Genomic DNA, 20,960 nt, shown 5'->3' with positions numbered 1-20,960 from the left:
AGAATTAAGATTGTATCATTTAGACATTTATAAAAACTTGTCATTGATTTCAGATTCAATTTTTTTTTGTAATATCTTGCTCAAATGATAAAAAAGGCTGCAAATTGAGTTTATAACCTTCACAGTAATTTTAAGGAATGTGCCTTACTGCCTTTACTAAAACTACAGCAGATACCACTATGTATATTTGATGTACAAGCAGCATTGCAGTAGCAAAGCAAAGGCCCAAGTAAAATTGAAGCACGTGTGAACACCCGCTGCACAACAGTCTTGAGCTCAATACAAGAAGCCAGCATTACAATGAATTTAGCATCTAGGACTGACAAATAAAACAGAAAATGCATATTTTCCATAAAGGAGAAAGAATATGAACATAGATGAATATCCCCCAACCCATTCCGCTCTGACCCCCTCTCCAAACTCTCAAAATCCATACTCTCAATCTCTAGACTGGAGTGAGCAAGGAGGGAAATTGAATGTGATTTGTTCAAATCAATGACAGCTTTGGTATTTGTTGGAAAAGAAAACTGTAAGAGGTTCTACAACGGAAAGGAGATTAAAAAGATGGAGACAGTTAGGTGTGGAGAACGGGAAATGAATGGGAGATGGGTCGATTAAATGATAGAAAAAGCCCATAATATTGTCACTTTGGATTGGGGTAGACTTGCGGTTTTGTATGAAATGCTATACTGTACATGATTCAGATATATTTCCACAGACAATCTGTATATTTACTCTGTTTAAGGGAGAAAATCATTATTTCAAAAAAATCTATCTTATTTGTTACGCGCAATAGGTCTTGGCTGAACTTACTATACATGCACCACTTGATTATATCAAGGCATCTATCACCACTCAAAGAATTCAGAGTGATTTTCAAATATATTTATATTTGCAATAGTAACGTTGAAAAAAGGGGGTTTACCCCATTGATAACACCAGATTCAAAACGTAAAACACAACATCATTGAGACCTCCAAACAAACTTGCCATCAAGATTCCCAAAAGCTTTTGACACAAAGGTCCTGAGGCAATGGACATGGGCAAATGAAAACATCTGTTAAGGGGTTGACCCTAATTCACAAAAGGAACTCAAGCTCATAATCTTACTAATTCATCTGCCATGCTTCTTTGACTACCAACATTCTATTTCTTCATATTTCTTCTTGACATAATTTCCATTAATCAAGCTGAAACTAGACCTTGAATTCCTGTGGCTAGGCATTCACATTTCTTTGTGAAATATATTTATTCATAAGTCAAAGATACAGGAGTGAAGTTAGGGACAAAACTAGACACTTGGGGCCACATATGGGACTAAGGGAGGTTTTGTCTGCTTCTTCATATCATCTACAAACCTCTAACTCCCCTTTCAGACGAGGACAAATGTATGTCATATCAAAGAAATATTCTTAGGATGAAAACCAATCATCCGTTGAGAACCAGAAAGTATCAGATGTCTCTGCTACATGTTCATAAGGACATAGAAGAGGTGTCGTACTCAAGTGGTTTAAGCACTTGACTAGTAAATCAAAGATTAGGGGTTCGATCCCTGACATGGCACTAATGTCCTTTTGACAAGGCATTAATCTACATTTGCAACCCTTTACCCAGGAGAGAAATGGGGACCTGGTAGGATGACGAAAGCCTTTGTGTTAGTTATTGCCATATGCCCCCATGGTGATCATATGGTAGGAATACTCCCCAGGGAGTGGAGAAGGTGCACATTGTGCATGATTGAATCTGAATACCAGGGAAATAATATTTGGAAAGCGCTTTATAGAGACAGTATTTTGTGTTCACCCCATGAAGGCCCAAAATTAGGCGTTTGAATATCTAGTAATTTCTTTGGCAGTGGTCTTCTTATGCAAAGTTTCAGTTAATGTGAGAGGGCCCGATATAGTTGGCTATCACTCTAATCACATGTGAAATACATCGTTGTGGGTCCAGACGAGAACTTCCCCCAAGCAAAGTTTGAACTAAACTGCCCTGGAAATGAGTCAGGGAGCATAAAGAGAGAGAGAGAGAGAGGGTTAAAAGTGCTCAAAGATCCACTGCTATAGGTTGAACCACATGTGGAGGTGTGGTGGTAGAGTGGTTCTAACACTTGCCTGGAGTTGTGAAGGTCATGGTTCTATCCCTCACATGGTTTGTAAGTCCTTAAGCAAGGTATTTTATCTACATTGTTTCTCTCCACCCAGGTGTTAAATGAGTACCCAGTAGGATGGGAGCATTGATATGGTTGGATAGGGACATGTGCAATTGTAATATGGTGCCTGATCGAATACTCCCCAGGGAGCAGAGTGTGTGCACTATCATGTGCAGATCAGTAAATGAATCCCATGACAGGGGATACAATAATTACAATGTGAAGCATTTAGAAACTTAGTATTGAGCACCATACAAATGTGATTAACATTATTAAGGCACAGACACACATCAGTGATAATGCATAACACAAGGTATCCATGTTGCAGACTAGATGATGTAGTGGGATCAGTTGGAGTAAAGCTGACCCAAGGCACAATGTACTTTGTCAAAGGGGTAAAAATCAGAGTCTGAGCTAACCGCAAAGAGGTGACAGAGACTGCCCGGGAAGGAAGGGTGTGAAATACAATTAAAGAAACAATGGACGGGACAATGGATGATGCACAGTTCGCAGCATCCTGATGATAACAGTTTTCTCACCGCAAACGCAGAATTCCATTATCCATTTCTGCCTTTTAGTGATTGCAGGGTTTAACTCTTTGTTCTCAGGTAGGCCCTGTACAGACGATTTGTCCAGAGTTTTATGTTTACATACAGTGTACGTGTGAGGAAATTTGACTTAAGTAGTTTATGTTGTTCTACATTATTCAAAAGTTGAATAAGGCAGGAAAAGAGTTATAACCTCCAGTTCTATTATAAAATTCTTTAAGCAAAATTAAAACAGATTTATATGATGCTTCATACTTGCACTATAATTCATATGCTTTCCCATATACATGTGCACATTCTCCACTCCATGAGGAGTATTCCAACCAGGCGCCTTTTTAAAAAGACACACACAATGCTGACCAAAACACGATGGCATTCACATCCTATCGGGTACCAATGTAACACCTGGCTGGAGAGAGGCAAAGCGGATTAAATGCCTTCTTTTAGAACATAAGTGCCATTCTAAGAATCAAACCCACAACCTTAACTGCCGCACCTTAAAAGTAGTACAGTTTTGTTTAACTGGAACACTCAATGGAAGAGTTACATGTTAGGATAAATTTAGAAACAGTGTCATTTAAAGGGGGCACATTATGGGCCCCCTCAGTCTGGCTTTCAATTTACATCACAAAGATATACCGGTAATTATATGTTGGTATTTGGGAAATCATTGTGAGGGAACTATAACTGGGTGAGGTGCTGATGGAACTTGATAGAATGTCACAAGAGTAAAATGGTTGTATATTTTGTAGCAAGTACCCAAGGGAGTGTACAATGATCCTTGTACCAGGGAAATTTCCATAAAAGTACAGTGAATAAAATGGATGAGAGCAATGGGCAAATGAGGTCTGGAAAACTTAAGAACAGTGCTGAAACACTCAAAGAGAGCTGTGATAAAAAACACAACAAAAGAAAACATAAAATTGATAAAAGGAAGTCTAACTTTACTCCAAGAAGAACTCTCATAGACAAAAATTTATCTAAAAACTGATAACAGATTGAACACTACTTTGGCAAAATGATATTTGGCAAAAGGGGTACATACTTTCTTACACTTTAACAAATAATTGAGCATTTTTAAGGACTCAATATCCATAATTTTTCCACTCACCCTATTTTAAATCTGTCTCCCCTATCGCTATCGCGCTCTCTCTCGCGCTCTCTCACTCTCTCACTCTCTCTCTCTCTCTCTCAAACACACCCACCCTTGCTTTCATCTATCTCTCTTACTCTCTCTCTCTCTCCCATTCTCTCTCATTCTCTCTCAACATGCACTGTTCCCCCAACCCTTTTTCTCGTCCAGAGTTCACCGTAATTTTCCTTGGTACAAAGGACGTCATACATCTGGCCTGCCAAACTATAAAAACCAGATGCGCTGCAATTATAAATCCACTACCAATCTTTGCTGATGTCTTTGGCATTAGCCGATAATCACCACAAATTTGGTGCAGATGCCCAATCTTCTGAGGGTTTTTCTAGCACCTTTCTAGAGGTCCATTCACATATGATGTCGTAAACCGCAATGTTTCTATGCATTTGACCTTTAGGAAGCTACATTTTATCCCACTTGTCAATCATTTACTCTGTTTAAAAAAGAAAATGATGCAGTTTCATGTATGTGAATGGCTCTTAGCAAGGTGCGAATGGACATAATGACAGACGGGGATACACCAGAGAGATGGTTTCCTGAGAGACTGGTGACCCTCTCTCACGTTGGGGATCAACAATGAGTACAATCGATGATCTGGTGTGTCATATTGACAGCTGTCATTGGCAACCAGTCTTCATACTGGTTTAATACAGAGCTAGCTCTGTGTAGTTTTTGTTAGGGATGTTGGTTTGGGAAGAAATTATATTATAACAGCCATGCACTTTCAATTTAGAACGATATAGAAATATCTTCTTTTTCAGGTGGGCTGTATATCGTACAGACCACCTTATAATTTCGTTAGAATTGCCTTTATCAGGTGGGCTGTATCTAATACAGACCACCTTATATTTTTGTTAAAATCGCCTTTATTATTTATTTATCAGGTGGGCTGTATCTAATACAGACCACCTTATATTTTTGTTAAAATCGTCTTTATTTATTTATTTATTTATTTTTCTTATTTCGACCCACTTTTTGTTAGCAAGATAACTTAACAAAAGCTTAATCAAATAACTTGAAATTTGGCACACATATGTATTAGCATATGGACAAAACACAGTAAGGTTTTCAACCTTGACCTTGACTGATGACGTCATCTAGGCGCCATTTTGTGAAATTTTCTGAAAATAAACTCATGATCATATCTTCATAACCAAAAGGTATTTCTCATTCATATTTATTATGATCAAGGTCAATATCAATCCAGTCAATTTCAGGTCAAAAAACGCGCGCGTGCGCGTACGTCCGCGCGTCAGTGCGCGCGCAAAATTTGTAAATGCTCAAAATCGTCTCAAATTTTTTTTGCATACGTTTCAGGTCATTTAAAGCATTTTATAAAAAATCGCGCGTACGAGCATGCGCGCGCGTTTTCGCGCGTAACACCATTACAAAACATAGAATCGCCATTTTTTTTTCTTTCATGATATTTCTCATATTTTTTCAAGGAATTTGATACCATGTTTATTTCTTTATGACCATTATGAACAAGATGAGCGTAAATTCAAGATAAATGTCAGTGCGCGCGAGGTCTTTTAATACATAGCATATATGGGCAAAAACATGCCTATACAAAATCCGTTATAGCTCTTTGGAATGCACCGTGATCCTCAATTATTTTTCATATTTAGATAGAGTATGAGTCGGAAATATGATTTCATGTCTCATTTGGCCATTAAGTGTATCGTGACATCATCACAATGGCCTTGGAACTCAAAATACGAATTTGCATATTATGACGTCAGCATATTTATGTAAAATTGATTGTATCTCTGTAAATATTGATCAATTTTCTTCAAAATTTCGATATGTTGTAGCTAAGACAATTCTCTACAAGCGCAGTAATAACTATTTTTCATTTTGATGACGTCATCATAGTGAAAATTTTGATTAAAGGCCTCATGTCAAAAACTTCATAATTTGCGTGTTATGCCTATAGAAGGTGAATTTAGTTCACGTTATAAATCTACATGATATTGTTTTTTAAGAATTTGTAAGCAGTATGTCGCTTATTTTTGCTCTATTTTGTCTCAAGTTTTAGTTGACCAGCCCACCTATACTTGTTCCAAACAAGTATTATATGTCTAGTTATTTATTTATTTTTCTTATTTCGACCCACTTTTTGTTAGCAAGATAACTTTGAAATGATTCAATCAAATGCTTTGAAATTTGGCACACATATGTATAGGCATATGGACAAAACACGGTAAGGTTTTCAACCTTGATCTTGACTGATGACGTCATCTAGGCGCCATTTTGTGAAATTTTCTGAAAATCATCTCATGATCATATCTTTATAACCAAAGGATATTTCTTATTCATATTTATCATGATCAAGGTCAATATCAGTCCGGTCAATTTCAGGTCAAAAAACGCGCGCGTGCGCGTACGTCCGCGCGTCAGTGCGCGCGCAAAAATATTAAATGCTCAAAATCGTCTCAATTTTTTTTTGCATACGTTTCAGGTCATTTTAAGCATTTTATAAAAAATCGCTCGTACGAGCATGCGCGCGCGTTTTCGCGCGTAACACCATTACATAACATAGAATCGCCATTTTTTTTTCTTTCATGATATTTCTCATATTTTTTCAAGGAATTTGATACCATGTTTATTTCTTTATGACCATTATGAACAAGATGAGCGTAAATTCAAGATAAATGTCAGTGCGCGCGAGGTCTTTTAATACATAGCATATATGGGCAAAAACATGCCTATACAAAATCCGTTATAGCTCTTTGGAATGCACCGTGATCCTCAATTATTTTTCATATTTAGATAGAGTATGAGTCGGAAATATGATTTCATGTCTCATTTGGCCATTAAGTGTATCGTGACATCATCACAATGGCCTTGGAACTCAAAATACGAATTTGCATATTATGACGTCAGCATATTTATGTAAAATTGATTGTATCTCTGTAAATATTGATCAATTTTCTTCAAAATTTCGATATGTTGTAGCTAAGACAATTCTCTACAAGCGCAGTAATAACTATTTTTCATTTTGATGACGTCATCATAGTGAAAATTTTGATTAAAGGCCTCATGTCAAAAACTTCATAATTTGCGTGTTATGCCTATAGAAGGTGAATTTAGTTCACGTTATAAATCTACATGATATTGTTTTTTAAGAATTTGTAAGCAGTATGTCGCTTATTTTTGCTCTATTTTGTCTCAAGTTTTAGTTGACCAGCCCACCTATACTTGTTCCAAACAAGTATTATATGTCTAGTTATTTATTTATTTTTCTTATTTCGACCCACTTTTTGTTAGCAAGATAACTTTGAAATGATTCAATCAAATGCTTTGAAATTTGGCACACATATGTATAGGCATATGGACAAAACACGGTAAGGTTTTCAACCTTGATCTTGACTGATGACGTCATCTAGGCGCCATTTTGTGAAATTTTCTGAAAATCATCTCATGATCATATCTTTATAACCAAAGGATATTTCTTATTCATATTTATCATGATCAAGGTCAATATCAGTCCGGTCAATTTCAGGTCAAAAAACGCGCGCGTGCGCGTACGTCCGCGCGTCAGTGCGCGCGCAAAAATATTAAATGCTCAAAATCGTCTCAATTTTTTTTTGCATACGTTTCAGGTCATTTTAAGCATTTTATAAAAAATCGCTCGTACGAGCATGCGCGCGCGTTTTCGCGCGTAACACCATTACATAACATAGAATCGCCATTTTTTTTTCTTTCATGATATTTCTCATATTTTTTCGAGGAATTTGATACCATGTTTATCTTTTTATGACCATTAATAACAAGATGAGCGTCAATTCAAGATAAATGTCCGTGCGCGCGAGCCCCTTTATTACATAGCATATATGGGCAAAAACATGCCTATACAAAATCCATTATAGCTCTTTGGAATGAACCGTGACCTTCAATGTTTTTTCATATTTAGATAGAGTGTGAGTCGAAAATATGATTCCATGTCTCATTTGGCCATTAAGTGTATCGTGACATCATCATAATGACCTTGGAACTCAAAATACGAATTTGCATATAATGACGTCAGCAAATTTATGTAACATTGATTGTATCTCTGTAAATATTGATCGATTTTTTTCCAAATTTCGATATGATGTAGCTGAGACAATTCTCTACAAGCTCAGTCGACACCATTTTTCATTTTGATGACGTCATTGTAGTAAAAATTTCGATTAAAGGCCTCATGTCAAAACTTTATAATTTGCGTGTTATGCATTTAGAAGGTGAATTTCGTTTACGTCTTGAATATACATGATATTGTTTTTTTAATAATATTTAAGCAGTATCTCGCTTATTTTTGCTCTATTTTGTCTCAAATTTAAGTTGACCAGCCCACCTATACTTGTTCAAAACAAGTATTATGTCTAGTTTATTTATTATTATTATTAAATATTTTTCTTATTTCTAACCACTTTTTTGTTAGCAAGATAACTTGAAAATGGCTCAATCAAATGCCTTGAAATTTGGCACACATATGTAAAGGCATATGTACAAAGCACAATAACGTTTTCAACATTGTCCTTCACTGATGACGTCATCTAGGCGCCATTTTGTAAAATTTTACGAAAATCAACTCATGATCATATCTTCATAACCAAAAGGTATTTCTCATTCATATTTATAATGATCGAGGTCAATATCCGTCCGGTCAATTTCAGGTCAAATAACGCGCGCGTGCGCGTACGTCCGCGCGCAAAATTTTGAAATGCTCAAAATCGTCTCAAAATCATTTTGCATACGTTTTAGGCCATTCTAAGCATTTTTAAAAAAATCGCGCACACGCGCATGCGCGCGCGTTTTCGCGCGTAAAACTATTAGACACCATAGAATCGACATTTTTTTTCTTTCATAATATTCCACATATTCTTACAAACAAATTGATACCATGTTTGTCTCTTTATGACTATAAATAATTGAATAATCGACCGTTTAACATAAATTTCAATGCGCGCGAGCTCTTGTAATACATAGCATATATGGGCAAAAACATGCCTATGCAAAATCCATTATAGCTCTTTAGGATGCAAGGTGACCCCAATTTTTTTTCATATTTTGAGCGAGTATAAATCAGAGATATGATTTCATGTCTCATTTGACCCTCAATTAACTCATGACGTCATCATAATGGCCTCCGAACTCAAAATTTCAATTTGCCTATTATGACGTCAGCATTTTTTTGGAAAATTGATTGTATCTTTCTAAAAATTGATTAATTTTCTTCAAAATTTTGATATGTTCTAGCTGAGACAATTCTCTACAAATCCAATTGTCACAATTTTTCATTTTGACAAAGGCATCATGGCGTATTTTTGCGATTAAAGGAGGCATGCCAATTTTTTCACATTTTGCGTGTATTCTCTATGGGACATGACTTTTTCTCAAAACTTGATTCTACATTCCCGTCTTTCGCGAGCAATATCTACGTCGTGTTAGCTTCATTTACGCTGAACTCCGAATATGTTGTAGCTGAGACAAAAAGCTATTTCAAATGTACCCTTTATTTTGTCTCAATTTTTTGTTGGATCAGCCCACCTATACTTGTTCCAAACAAGTATTACAAATCTAGTTTTAATTCATATTCCCCCAAAATAGGCAAATATATCCAATCTGCAAAATGGCATTAAAGACATGGCATCATGAATTAACAAGAAGAACAGACTCTGTTTGGAGAAAAAAAATGATGAGTTTTAAAGTTCAAGAAACTCTTGTGGAAGCCATTTAAAATATGTGGTTGAATTTGAAGAAAACAATTGTAGAAAGGAGGAAAACAATTGAAGAGAGGAAGAAAAAAAATTATGCCCTTGATGCAAAATAAAACAAAGAAATTATCATACTTCCCTTGAAATCATTTTTTTCTTCAGTCTGTCAACATCTTACCTAGATTATCCATTAATGAAAACCAGATCACAAAATGAGTACATTCCCCTTCATCATCATCTTCAGTCTCATGTGACCCTTTCTTACGAGGGTCACAAAGAGTTTGGTGCACTATCTACCAGTCTGTAATACTTTTCCAGAGATCACGGTGGGAAAGTGAGCAATAAATATCTGTCATTTCTTTAAATTTGATGTGACAGAGATGTGGTAAAGATTTAATGAGAGGAGGGGAGGTAACAAATAAGAGGGCTAGAGGGGAAAGAGGGAAGAGAGAGAGAGAGAGAGAGAGAGAGAGAGAGAGAGAGAGCATGGACCTCTTAGTAGGACCATGGAGAGAGATAGAGGGGTTGGGTGGGAAGAGGCGAGAGGTGAACTTAAATATGAAGTAATTACGCAAATGATTTATTTGGTAAGAGTAGTAAGAGTACTAGTATTTGTAAATAGTACTAGAAGTAGAAGTAGTACTTGTTATAGTAGTAGTAGTAATACTAGACATTGTCATTGTCATCGTTGCAGCAGGGACAGCAGTAGCGGTAGTGGTAGTGGTAATGGTAATGGTTGTAGTAGTAGTAATAGTGGTAGTAGTAGTAGTAGTAGTAGTAATAGTAGTAGTAGTAGTAGTAGTAGTAGTAGTAGTAGTTGTTGTTGTAGCACCAGCTGCTGCAGCATTAATTAGCAGCAGCAGCTGTACAATTAAAAGTAGCAGCAACAGCAGCAGTAGGGTGGTGATGTTTTTGAAAGTTTTTAAAAGGTAATCAAAGTTCAAGCAAATCCATCTTTGTATTCTTTAACATACCATGTTTCAAGGGGTTTGATGGGCTTACCCCTATTGACTACCGAAATATGTCATCCCCATATGCTTAATACAGGCGCCACCCGGTTCGTGTAGGCAGTGGGTTAAGTAAAGTGTCCAGGAATATCTACTTATCATATCTGTGGAAGACATTTCTGTTCCTAATGGGACAGGTGGACATCTTTCCTCAAGATATACAAGTATGTACAGAGTGATTGTCATTTAATGACATGATAAGTCAAAAAGCATGTTAAATGTTTTGTATTGCTACAAAGAGTGATATACCAGCATTGATTGAGATACCATTATTGATTGAGAAACCAACAGATATATGTATATCAAGGATATTGTTAATCTATCATGCACAGGAGGTTGGGGCAGGATAACTCTTGTTTAAACAAAAACATAGCCTCTCATTTATCGAGGTAGACATATCCCCCCCCCCCCCCTAAAAAAAAAAAAAAAAAAAAAAAAAAAAAACAGAGAAAGACAAAAAAGTGGAAGAGTGAGAGGGAGAGGGAGAGCAGGAGCAGGAGAGGGAGAGCAGGAGACACAGAGAGGTGCAGACAAAGAAGATACGGAGACAGGGGCAGAGACAGATCAAGAAACATGAAGAGAGAGAGAGGGGGATAAAGAAATAGACAGACAGAAGACAGCCTTTTAAGACAGCATTTTAAGACAGAGATAGGACATTCAACTCCAGAGGGCACACACACAACACAACACGCCAGACTTTTAATGAAAAGAAGATGATCTTAAGATCATCGCCCAAACAAATTAGGGAAATTACCTCATACCATGTTATGCTCCTTCTTTCTAGATCATACATTAGGGTATTGTATAATTTCATTTCCATTCGCATCTACAAAGTTTTCCATTGGGTAATCCTGACCCATTTCTGAGATAATTACTAACAGAAAGCAGATCTTTCTTCTTGTACTACTTTACGTTGTAATTTAAAGATAGGAACTACATCCTTGAGGAATATCTTCAGGTTTCTTCCTTGGCCTGCGGCTTATCTTGAGATATCTTCATGAATAAGCCTGGTTAAGAATGAAAATAGAAATAAAGTTTGTTGTCTTATGAAATCAGATGCCCCTTGATATCCTCTTCGACATGTTATATTTCATGAATACAAGAGCAATGATTAAACCATGTGAGTAATACTGTACGACTAAAACAGGATGAGGATGAATGAAATATAACGAAGTTTCCTCAAAAAGGTATGCATTACAAATTGACAATCGAGATTGATGAAGCCATGCTCAATGTTCCTTACCTCTTGTCTCCTATAAAATGTGCACGAAAAGAGAAAGTACGTCATTTCTTCTGTGTGGAAATTAGTGTTATTATATTTTGTATGATTCCACAAGTCTTTCCTTTTCTTTTAAATGCCAGCGATTGGTTTTCTGAGAAGCAGCAGATGCTAATTTGTGGGAGATTTTTTGGCTGCCATATTCAACATGAAGAAACTAAAATTCAATAATAAGCTGCTTCCCAGATTTGATTTTTATTATTAAGTTATTCTTTTCATGTCTGGACTTTCAAGAAAAAGAGAATAATGACACAAATAAATATTAATGACGAAATCTCATGAAACAGAATATTGGAAACAAGTTATGTTTCTTTCTTTTTTTGCATCTATAACCTATAAAGAAATATGTGCTTACAAAAGAAGTTGAAATCATTTAAAAGAATGAATAGAAGGTAATTAATGAATCATTGAACAAATGGTCACCACTAATATCTTAAGTACAATGCAGTGCTTATCATACTGGCTTAAGATCTCAGAATGATAATTTAATTATATTTAGTATGTGGTAAATTGCTTTAAAGACTCAAGCTACGAAATAAACCTACATGCAATGGGGGTAATTATTGCCCTTTTAAGATATCTTCATTAGGCAGTAACGGCACGACTGACTGACCCGACCGGGCTGACCTTTATAGTAATTAGCCTCGGTCTGCCAGACCCTTAATGACGCCGGTAATTTACTCCGAGGAAATAGAAATGTCAATCTCAAATGTCAAAAGCCCGCTCTGTCGGTGAGTTGATAAGATATGACAGAAAGGTGCGACTCTTTGACTGTGAATATGTAATCATCATACTATGAACATGAAATGTAATCGCAAAGAATCTCAAGAAATCAACAACAGGTAATTTCAATGGCCTTTTCCATTGCCTTTTGAAATGTGAAAATGTAATAATGACATATTACATACAAACATGATTTTTTTTTAAGGTTATACAGGTATAAATAAAAAGGGTATTGAAATTAAAATTGAACTTGAGGGGACTTTTTGAAAAGTCTTGCAATTTGGTTAAAGGGATGTTAAATAAATGTTACAGGAAAATAGACTTGTCACAACTTCAATGTAAATTAAAGTCAGAGTTTAATTACAATCATGTAGGACGCAACTTTAAAATGACTATATCAAGACATAAGGAGGGATTTTATCATGCTTAATTGTTAGTATATATAAGGCATAGTTTTTGTTTTTTCTCAACTATCAATTTGTCTGAAGTTCACTACAGTGGAAACTGAGATGACTTTTTAAAAGTAGTTGTGATCGTGTTAAAGGTAGATTCACTGGTAAAAGTGTGTGAGAAGAAGAATCTATTAGCAACTGAACCCCTTTTGAATGAAATGTATGTAAATGGATTACTGATTATAATTTAATAATAGAAATGGGGGGAAAACTGTATATCTAAGTACAAGTTCAGTGCAAGCCCAATGAATTCACTGATTTACCAGATGTGGGAGAGACAAATTGGCCTTGTTGCAGGTGGCTGTATCCTGTGATAAATCACCTTGAACCTATGGAATGATAACCCTGTCACACCAACGAGACAGACACCAAACAATAGCAGGCAGAGTGAAAAATGACATTACCTCCAAAAGTCCAAGACTTTGTGGCTTTGGAGCCATTGTGGAGTCAGTTTGGCTGTGTGACTGAGGTTTAAGTTCCCATGTTCTTATTACTACTATCATCAGACAGGAGACAACAAGCTGGTCTTCTCTTTAACACTTGGATGAACTTTCATGAGATGTCTTACCAGAAAACAAATGTTTATGCTTTCACATAGCAACCAATCACAATTAAAGGGAAAACTAATGAATAGGAATGAAACTTTCTTTTTAATGTGAAAAGGTAGGATTCTGAACTTCTATAGCCTTTTTTTTTTTAATGTTCCCTTTTAAATATCAGAAAAATCTTTCATACTTTTTTTCAATATTCAAAATATGTATTGTCAAATATTCAAAAATTACCATTTGGAAGATTTCCAGTAAATTCCATTACATTTCAGGCTACCTGTTAACTTGTGTATCAAATATAAATGCAAATGCAAATGATCTAAAGGAATCCTGCATATATCCAGGAATAATGTAATTTTACAATAACAGTAACAGAGAGATAGAAAGAGAGTAAATTAGAGAAGAAAAGCAAAAGAGACAGATAAAGAGCCAGGGAATAAAAGGGAGAGAAAGACATAACGAGAGAGAGAGAGGGATGGATATACAAAAATGAGGGCAGAGAAGCAAGAAGAGAAGAGGACAGTGGGAGACATGTGTCGGAGAGGGATAGGCAGACAGAAATAAAGAGAGAAAGAGAGATTAACAAAGATACTGACATGGATGAGAAAGCCTAATCTGAAGATCCTGGGTCTAATGCATCTCGTAATACTTAACCTTGAACCAGGGTAGTAAGTTCTTAGTTTTTATTAGCATCTAACATGCAATATTAGTAAAACATGGAGGAAAGTCTTCCCTACATCTGGTAGGCAGATTGAGCATGAACCCTTTCAAAGCAACCTTGACAGAAAGATTGCCAGAGATCTTGAACCATTCGGTGGGTGGTGGAAAATTCACAACAGTCCCACAGCTTGTTTGTTATTGTTGGTTTCTAACATAAATTTGTACTTTGCACGGATATGAGAATATTAAGAAACTTCTCAGATGGTTGGATATTTATGGGGTGAATCATAAGTAACATGACATGTGCATCATGTATTAGTGCAAAGGAAAATAAACATCTTTACAAATTATTCGTGTTTAAACATTATCAAAAGAACACTTACTGAAATCGTGCCCAGAAATATGACACATGTTTGAATGTATTTTGTGCTGCCATGCTGTAATCATTTTAAGACACCCCTGGTAATAAATCTAGCTAGTTGATTTGATTGAGGAAACTTCCTGAGTTTATAAGATACTTTGTAAAGATACTAAATATTAGTGAAGTTTGTCTGTTTTCGTTTTTCCTTGCAGCTATGATGCATTTGAATATCAGTTTGATGCTTATTATACAGGCCTTAAAAAAAACAAGCAAAAAAAGCATCTTCTGAAAATAAAAATGCTCAAATTGTTGAAGGTTTTCATGCTACATAAAGGAGTTGGAAGTAACATAATCACAAATATTGGTTTCACCATGATTTAAAATGATACGGACAAGAGGGAGGCAAAAATCATTTTGAAGAGAGATTAATTTTACTAGACAAGATGAAAGATCTGATGAAGAAAACATGTAAACTCATGCCTTTATTTCCTTCCTCTCTAAAGTTTAAAGGTAGTACAAAGTTTTGGGCAATTTTGAAAATTGATTGGAAAGTGATTCTTTGAAATTTTGATATATTTGGATGCCCCTGTGGATGGATGTATTATAAGCACTAGAACAATTAGCACCTAAAACACTTCTGCTTTCGAGAAAAATTGAATATAGAAATTTACAGGTGCTCCCGGTAAATTTTGATAAATTTTCAAATAACCCCTACGGCCGTCCAATGGTAGCTGCGACCATGAAAATCTCAGAATATGTAGTTGTGATATATAAGTTCCAAACGAGAATAGCTAATCGGTAGATTTTAGTCAAGAAACATTGTTTTATAGTCTAATTATAATCTTGACCTTGAGAGGGAGCTATACAACATGAAGGGTGTATTATTAACAATTTCATAACTTTAGACTCGATTTCAACCGCGACAACGATCACTGAATATTGTAGGATCGCATATGCTTCCAATATGTTAATTTGAATCAAATTCATGACCCCATACCAAAACTTTGTATTACCTTTAACACATATAACAGTTCATTCACTTTTGTCCTTATTCCTCAGCATTGCTCATATTAAAAAAGCTAAATCATCCCCTTCTCTCAAAGTGTCCAAAACCTCTCTTTTTGAGGTCACACGCAAACAGCGCGTTTGGTTTGAGCAAACCACCGACCAATCAAGTCCACAAACAAAGTTTCATTGTTCTTTCCTTCCTCATAGACACAAAAGGAGTGCCTTGACCTCTCCAACAGACAAGAATATCAAAGCGAGAATTCGGGAAGATGACAAGAATTATCTCATTGCGATGATTAGATTGAAGGATACAGCTTTGTTAGATCCCTTCCCATTCCAAAGTCTTCTACTTCTTACGAAGAGTATAATTATGTGTGACCTCACAACTTTCTCTTCACTAAAGTACTCAATGTGAGATGAAATATAATGTCCTAATAATATACTTGTGAATCTTACCATGACTTCCATTACAAAATACATCTCTTTATGAGTTTTTCATTCATACATTTCTCAATAATAATAATTAATAATATTGATTAATAAGGAGCAACAATTTTCTTTAAACAACAAGTACCATAGTGCTTACAAAATTACAAAATTTGAAGGAAACATGATTCTGATTTACTTATATATCTTTCTGTAGTCCATGATTCTATATTATTATTTTTGTTCGAATGTTAGCTCTTAGAAATATCTGGACATTGCATCAAATAACTAAGAAAGAATAAGAAATTTAAATTTTGATAATCTTCATATTTTCAAATTGGGTGCATATTTGTGAGTCAAAACAATATGTATTTGTACAAATGTGAAGCTGAACTTATCTTATTTCTAACAAAAGCTAAATATGGACAATAAGTTTCATAAATAATTTGTTGAAAGATTTTTTTAAATTTGGAAATTATGGGCAAGTGTAAATACCCTGTGTGCCTCAGAGTTTGTCACAGATCCCAAATAGGGAATTCTGAAATCTCTTGTTAGGTCTGTCTCCATCAGCTCGAGATTGCCAAATATCCCGCTATTTTAACTATCTCGATCGCAATATCTAGTTAATTTGTGTCTTCATCAGCATGACGTTGCAATTAGCAGGATATTTGGTCGAGATAATCATCCCAAGATATCTTGGGCTAGTTTGCAAAAAAAATCCCGCTATTTGTCCGGTGCGCCTTCACCAGCCGGGAGACTCACACTTTTGTGCGAATGCAGAGCAAAAATATCTCTTGCTCGAGTTTCACGTTTCGAGGTTGAGTCTCAAGCTGATAAAGACGAGATTTGTAACTTCAGGATTATTTCCCAAATCAGAAATAGGGGGCTATTTGGCAATATTGAGCTGATGAAGACATACCTAATGTCTCTGACAATACCATGCTCTGACACCCATTGTAATTTTTCTTTGTCATGGAGATCCTTCCTCGAATCCTTCCCTTTGGATCTCTCAAGACTCTTGTTTGATTATATTACTTAAGTCAATTACTCTGGCAGCAGCAGAGAGGATAGTGAACTCGTGGAATGTTACACTTCTGATGTCATTAATGTACTTGATATGTCACGATGGAGTAAGACAATAAAGAGAGGCAGTGAAAAATATGAGTGCACGGTGAGAAATTAACGTATTAAAAGCTCTGAAACAGCTCTATTATTAAAAAATGAGGGAAAAAAGAAAGAGCTAGGGTAAAAATGTAGAAATACATGACAATTCTCATGATAAAACATGCATTTTGTCACCAGAGAAAGAGAGAGAGAGAGAGGAATAGAAAGAGAGGAGTGGGAGAAGTGGCTATGAGAGAAATACTACAAAGAGGGACACAACAATGTGGCACAGGGGACAAGAGGAAGAGAAGGAGAGAGCATAACGAGAGAATGGAAGAGAGGATATTTTCCAAATTCAGAATAGCTGAATTTAAAGGAAATATAAGAAATAAGATAGATTCAACAGAGAAGACGAAGAGGAAGTTTTGTTCTAGCTTATCTCCGAATAGGCGATATTCCACGGAACGATTGATACTTTAAAAAAAATATATATATTTTGGAGAAAGAAGAAAAAAATGTTGGGACCCTCTCAAACTAATTAAAGTACATGATTTTTAGAACTGGAAAGTCCAGGCAGAAGGTTACATGGAAGGATGTCCTAACTTCAGATTTAACTTCAAGGCTAATCTCATCATCATCTTTTCTATCATCCACACATGGGATGAGGTGATTAATCCCTTATCTACAAATCTATGTTCTGGAGTTGATAGGTAACCTGGGACATAAGATAAGAAATCTTTGAAAAATGTGTGAAAGTTGAAAATGAATCACATGATGAAAAATGAAACCTGATATTGCCCATGTAACAATTCGTCGCTGTTTTCACGAAGTGACGGTAGTGAAAAAAATTTGCATTCACTTTGCGTTACGATTTTCCTCACTACCGTCACTTCGTGAAAACAAGGACGAATTAATGTATACATTTAAAAAATAATTTGATTAAAGCGATGTTTAGATGAAATATAGAATGAAAAGATGAATAAACTAGCGACTCACCTATTCAACACCTGATAATTTCAATACCCCCTAAAACAAGCATTTTTAAAAGCATGAATTCCATACCAAATAACAAAGATTTTTTTTTTTAATGTGAACACTAGTTTTTTGAAAACAAAACAGTGTGAACTCTAATGTTATCAAAAGGACTTATTGTATTTGATTTCATTACCTATGCAGTTGTCAATAAACAAGTAACAGGAAATTCAGTTTAAAAAAAATCTAGTTTAATAAAAAATAATAATGTAATTAACTAATATTGGAAAATGCTGGTCCTGTGAATCAAATAAAATGGCATTAGAATGAAATGAAAAAATGAGATAATCTTGAAAGAGGCTTTGAAGCTTATCTGCCGTAGTTTACAGGAGGGATTAGAGCGCCCTGCAAGGTCACTGGACAGCTGGTTATCTCATCAACTCAGCTCTCAGTTAACATAAGAAAAAGAGGATCATGGGGGACCAATGGTCACCGATTAGGCATTGTTTGTTATATAGAGGGCGCAAGTAGCTACAAGTAGTGCAGTGGGCCTTTAATCCTTAAGTCAGAGTGCCATCAACTGCAACTTTATCTTTTGAGGAAACCCCCCAGAAATATGATATCTAGGTTTGTATTTCTGATGTTTCATCATCATCCCTCTCAGCTCTGCACTTTTGTGTAATTACATACAGGTCATCATTACTCATTCTAGATACATCTGCTACGAATGTGGAGCGGTGATGAACGCAGGGCTGAGAGAGACAGATAAAGTAAAACACATTTGGGGCACATGGGATTCGTGCTTCATGATGGGGAGAGATAAACATGAAATCTGCATCTTATTTAATCAATAATTTTACAGAGTATCCTTAAAGATTTGAAAGCGTCTTATACCAAGGTCAGCTCTAAAGCATTTGCCCCCCTCCCTCTGTCTCCCTTCTCTCCCCCTCTCTATTTCTCTCCCTTCTCCTCTCTCCCTTCTCCCTCTCTCATCTTCCCTTTCTTTCTCCTTTCTCATTCTCTCTCTCTCATCTTTTTCTATTCTCATTAAAAGTGCATTCAAGTCAAAAGGGATAATATTGATAAATACTTTTTAAATCGTACAGGTAATGTTATTTCCCATGCATGCTATCATTCATCTTAATAAACTTTGGTAAGGAAAGGCATTTTGTGAAATTGAAAACAAAAATTAATCAAATCTTCACTGCTAATTATTGGCCTGTCAACAAGTACATTCAAATACAGTGTGTCCAAAATTTTATTTGGCATGGTCTTCTCCCCCCCCTCCCCCTCCCCCTCCCCCTCCCCCCCCCTCCCCCTCCCCCTCCCCCTCCCCCTCCCCCTCCCCCTCCCCCTCCCCCTCCCCCTCCCCCTCCCCCTCCCCCTTCCCCCTCCCCCTCCCCTAAACAAAAATGATTGGAAAAAATTACATAAGTTGTAAGCACCACATATTCTTTATCTGGTGATAAAACTAATAAATTGGGGTGTAATGATAAAAACAAACATGCTTACTTAAAACCCAAGCTCTTTAAAGAAATTGACTTTAACACCAGTCAATTAGGCTGTAAAAGGAGTTGCAAATGGCAGAAAGCTAGGACAAGAGTTGAGGAAAGCCTCAATTGGAGATGAAATGATAAGAAATGAAAAGAAATGCAGGGGATTAACATGGTTTCCCAACACAAAGAACCGAAACACCATGCCCATTTCTAAATTAACCCAATTTCCCCTACCACTGCAACAATTAATTGAATACATGCCAATCTACATTTTTACTTCTAGATGTTGTATTGACATTCAAGAAGAGACAAGACGGCACTCTAAAATTAAGTCAGAGGGCCAGGAAAAGAGATAAGTTTTGGTCAGAAATAAAATCAAGAAGCAAGTGTCTAGCCTTCCAGGAAACAGAGTTCAAGGAGATTAAAGTTTGTGAGAGCTAACCCTGCATTCAGGCTTGTGCATTCAAGTATACTATAGATGAGTAATATATTTTTTCTCTAGTTTGAGGATAGGGGGAGAGAAGGAGAGATAGGGGAGATGAGGAGAGAGAGGGAGAGATGAGGAGAGAGAGGGAGAGAGAAGGGGTAGAGAGGGAGGAGAGAGAGGGAGGAGAGAAAGAGAGGGAAGAGAGAGAGTGGGGCGGAAGGGGTAGAAAGAGAAGAGAGAGAGGGGGAGAAGAGAGAGAGAGAGAGGGGGGGGGAGAAGAGACACAGAGAGAGGGGCGGGAGAAAAGAGAGGGGGGGGGCTGTTCAACAAGTCAGGCTACTTGGAATATCGTTCTGACTATACTGGGTCTATTTTCTGCTTGACCCACTTAAGATCAATTCACATTGAAAATTTGATTAGATAGTGGTTCAGTCAGCGAAGATTGGCCTGAAAGTAGGTCCATGCCTGGATGCAGGTCGGTGAGTCCGCAGGGCCTCGGATGATATTCAACTTGGAGGAAGAATTGAGTTATAGACAGAGGAAGAGAGAGAAATTGGGCATCAGGGATCAGAATTGAGTCTGAGACACGGGAAGGGAAATAGACAAAGAAAAACTAGGGAGAGGACGAGACAAGAGCTTCGCAAAGTGCAAGCAAGAAATCAATTACGGTGCATTGAATAAGATTGTACGGTACTTTTGAGGATTGGAACAAACATGGTTTGATGGAAATGAAATGAAAAATAAATTAAAAGTGAGTGATAAAAAATTGACATACCAGGTAACTTTAAAAATATGAAAGAAAAATTGTGTTAATGATATTGTGTTTAGTATGAAGCCATTTCTAATTATTAGACCATAACAAATGACATTTATCTAAAAAACATACCTATGTAAAAAATCTATGTATAACAAGAAGAGGGGAGAGTGCCTAAGGAAAAGACTATATCA

At 36.3% G+C, this 20,960-nt stretch overlaps 1 protein-coding gene across 1 annotated transcript in view; it reads right to left on the bottom strand.

Annotated features, from left to right (window-relative positions):
• Positions 1-20,960, bottom strand: part of LOC577809 (solute carrier organic anion transporter family member 4A1) — a 67,600-nt gene that overhangs the window by 13,504 nt on the left and 33,136 nt on the right. The gene's annotated exons all lie outside the window — the stretch shown is intronic.

Source organism: Strongylocentrotus purpuratus, unplaced genomic scaffold, assembly GCF_000002235.5.
Source record: "Strongylocentrotus purpuratus isolate Spur 01 unplaced genomic scaffold, Spur_5.0 spur5_scaffold_7, whole genome shotgun sequence".
NCBI lineage: Eukaryota > Metazoa > Echinodermata > Echinoidea > Camarodonta > Strongylocentrotidae > Strongylocentrotus > Strongylocentrotus purpuratus.
This window is presented reverse-complemented; position numbering and strand designations above follow the sequence as displayed.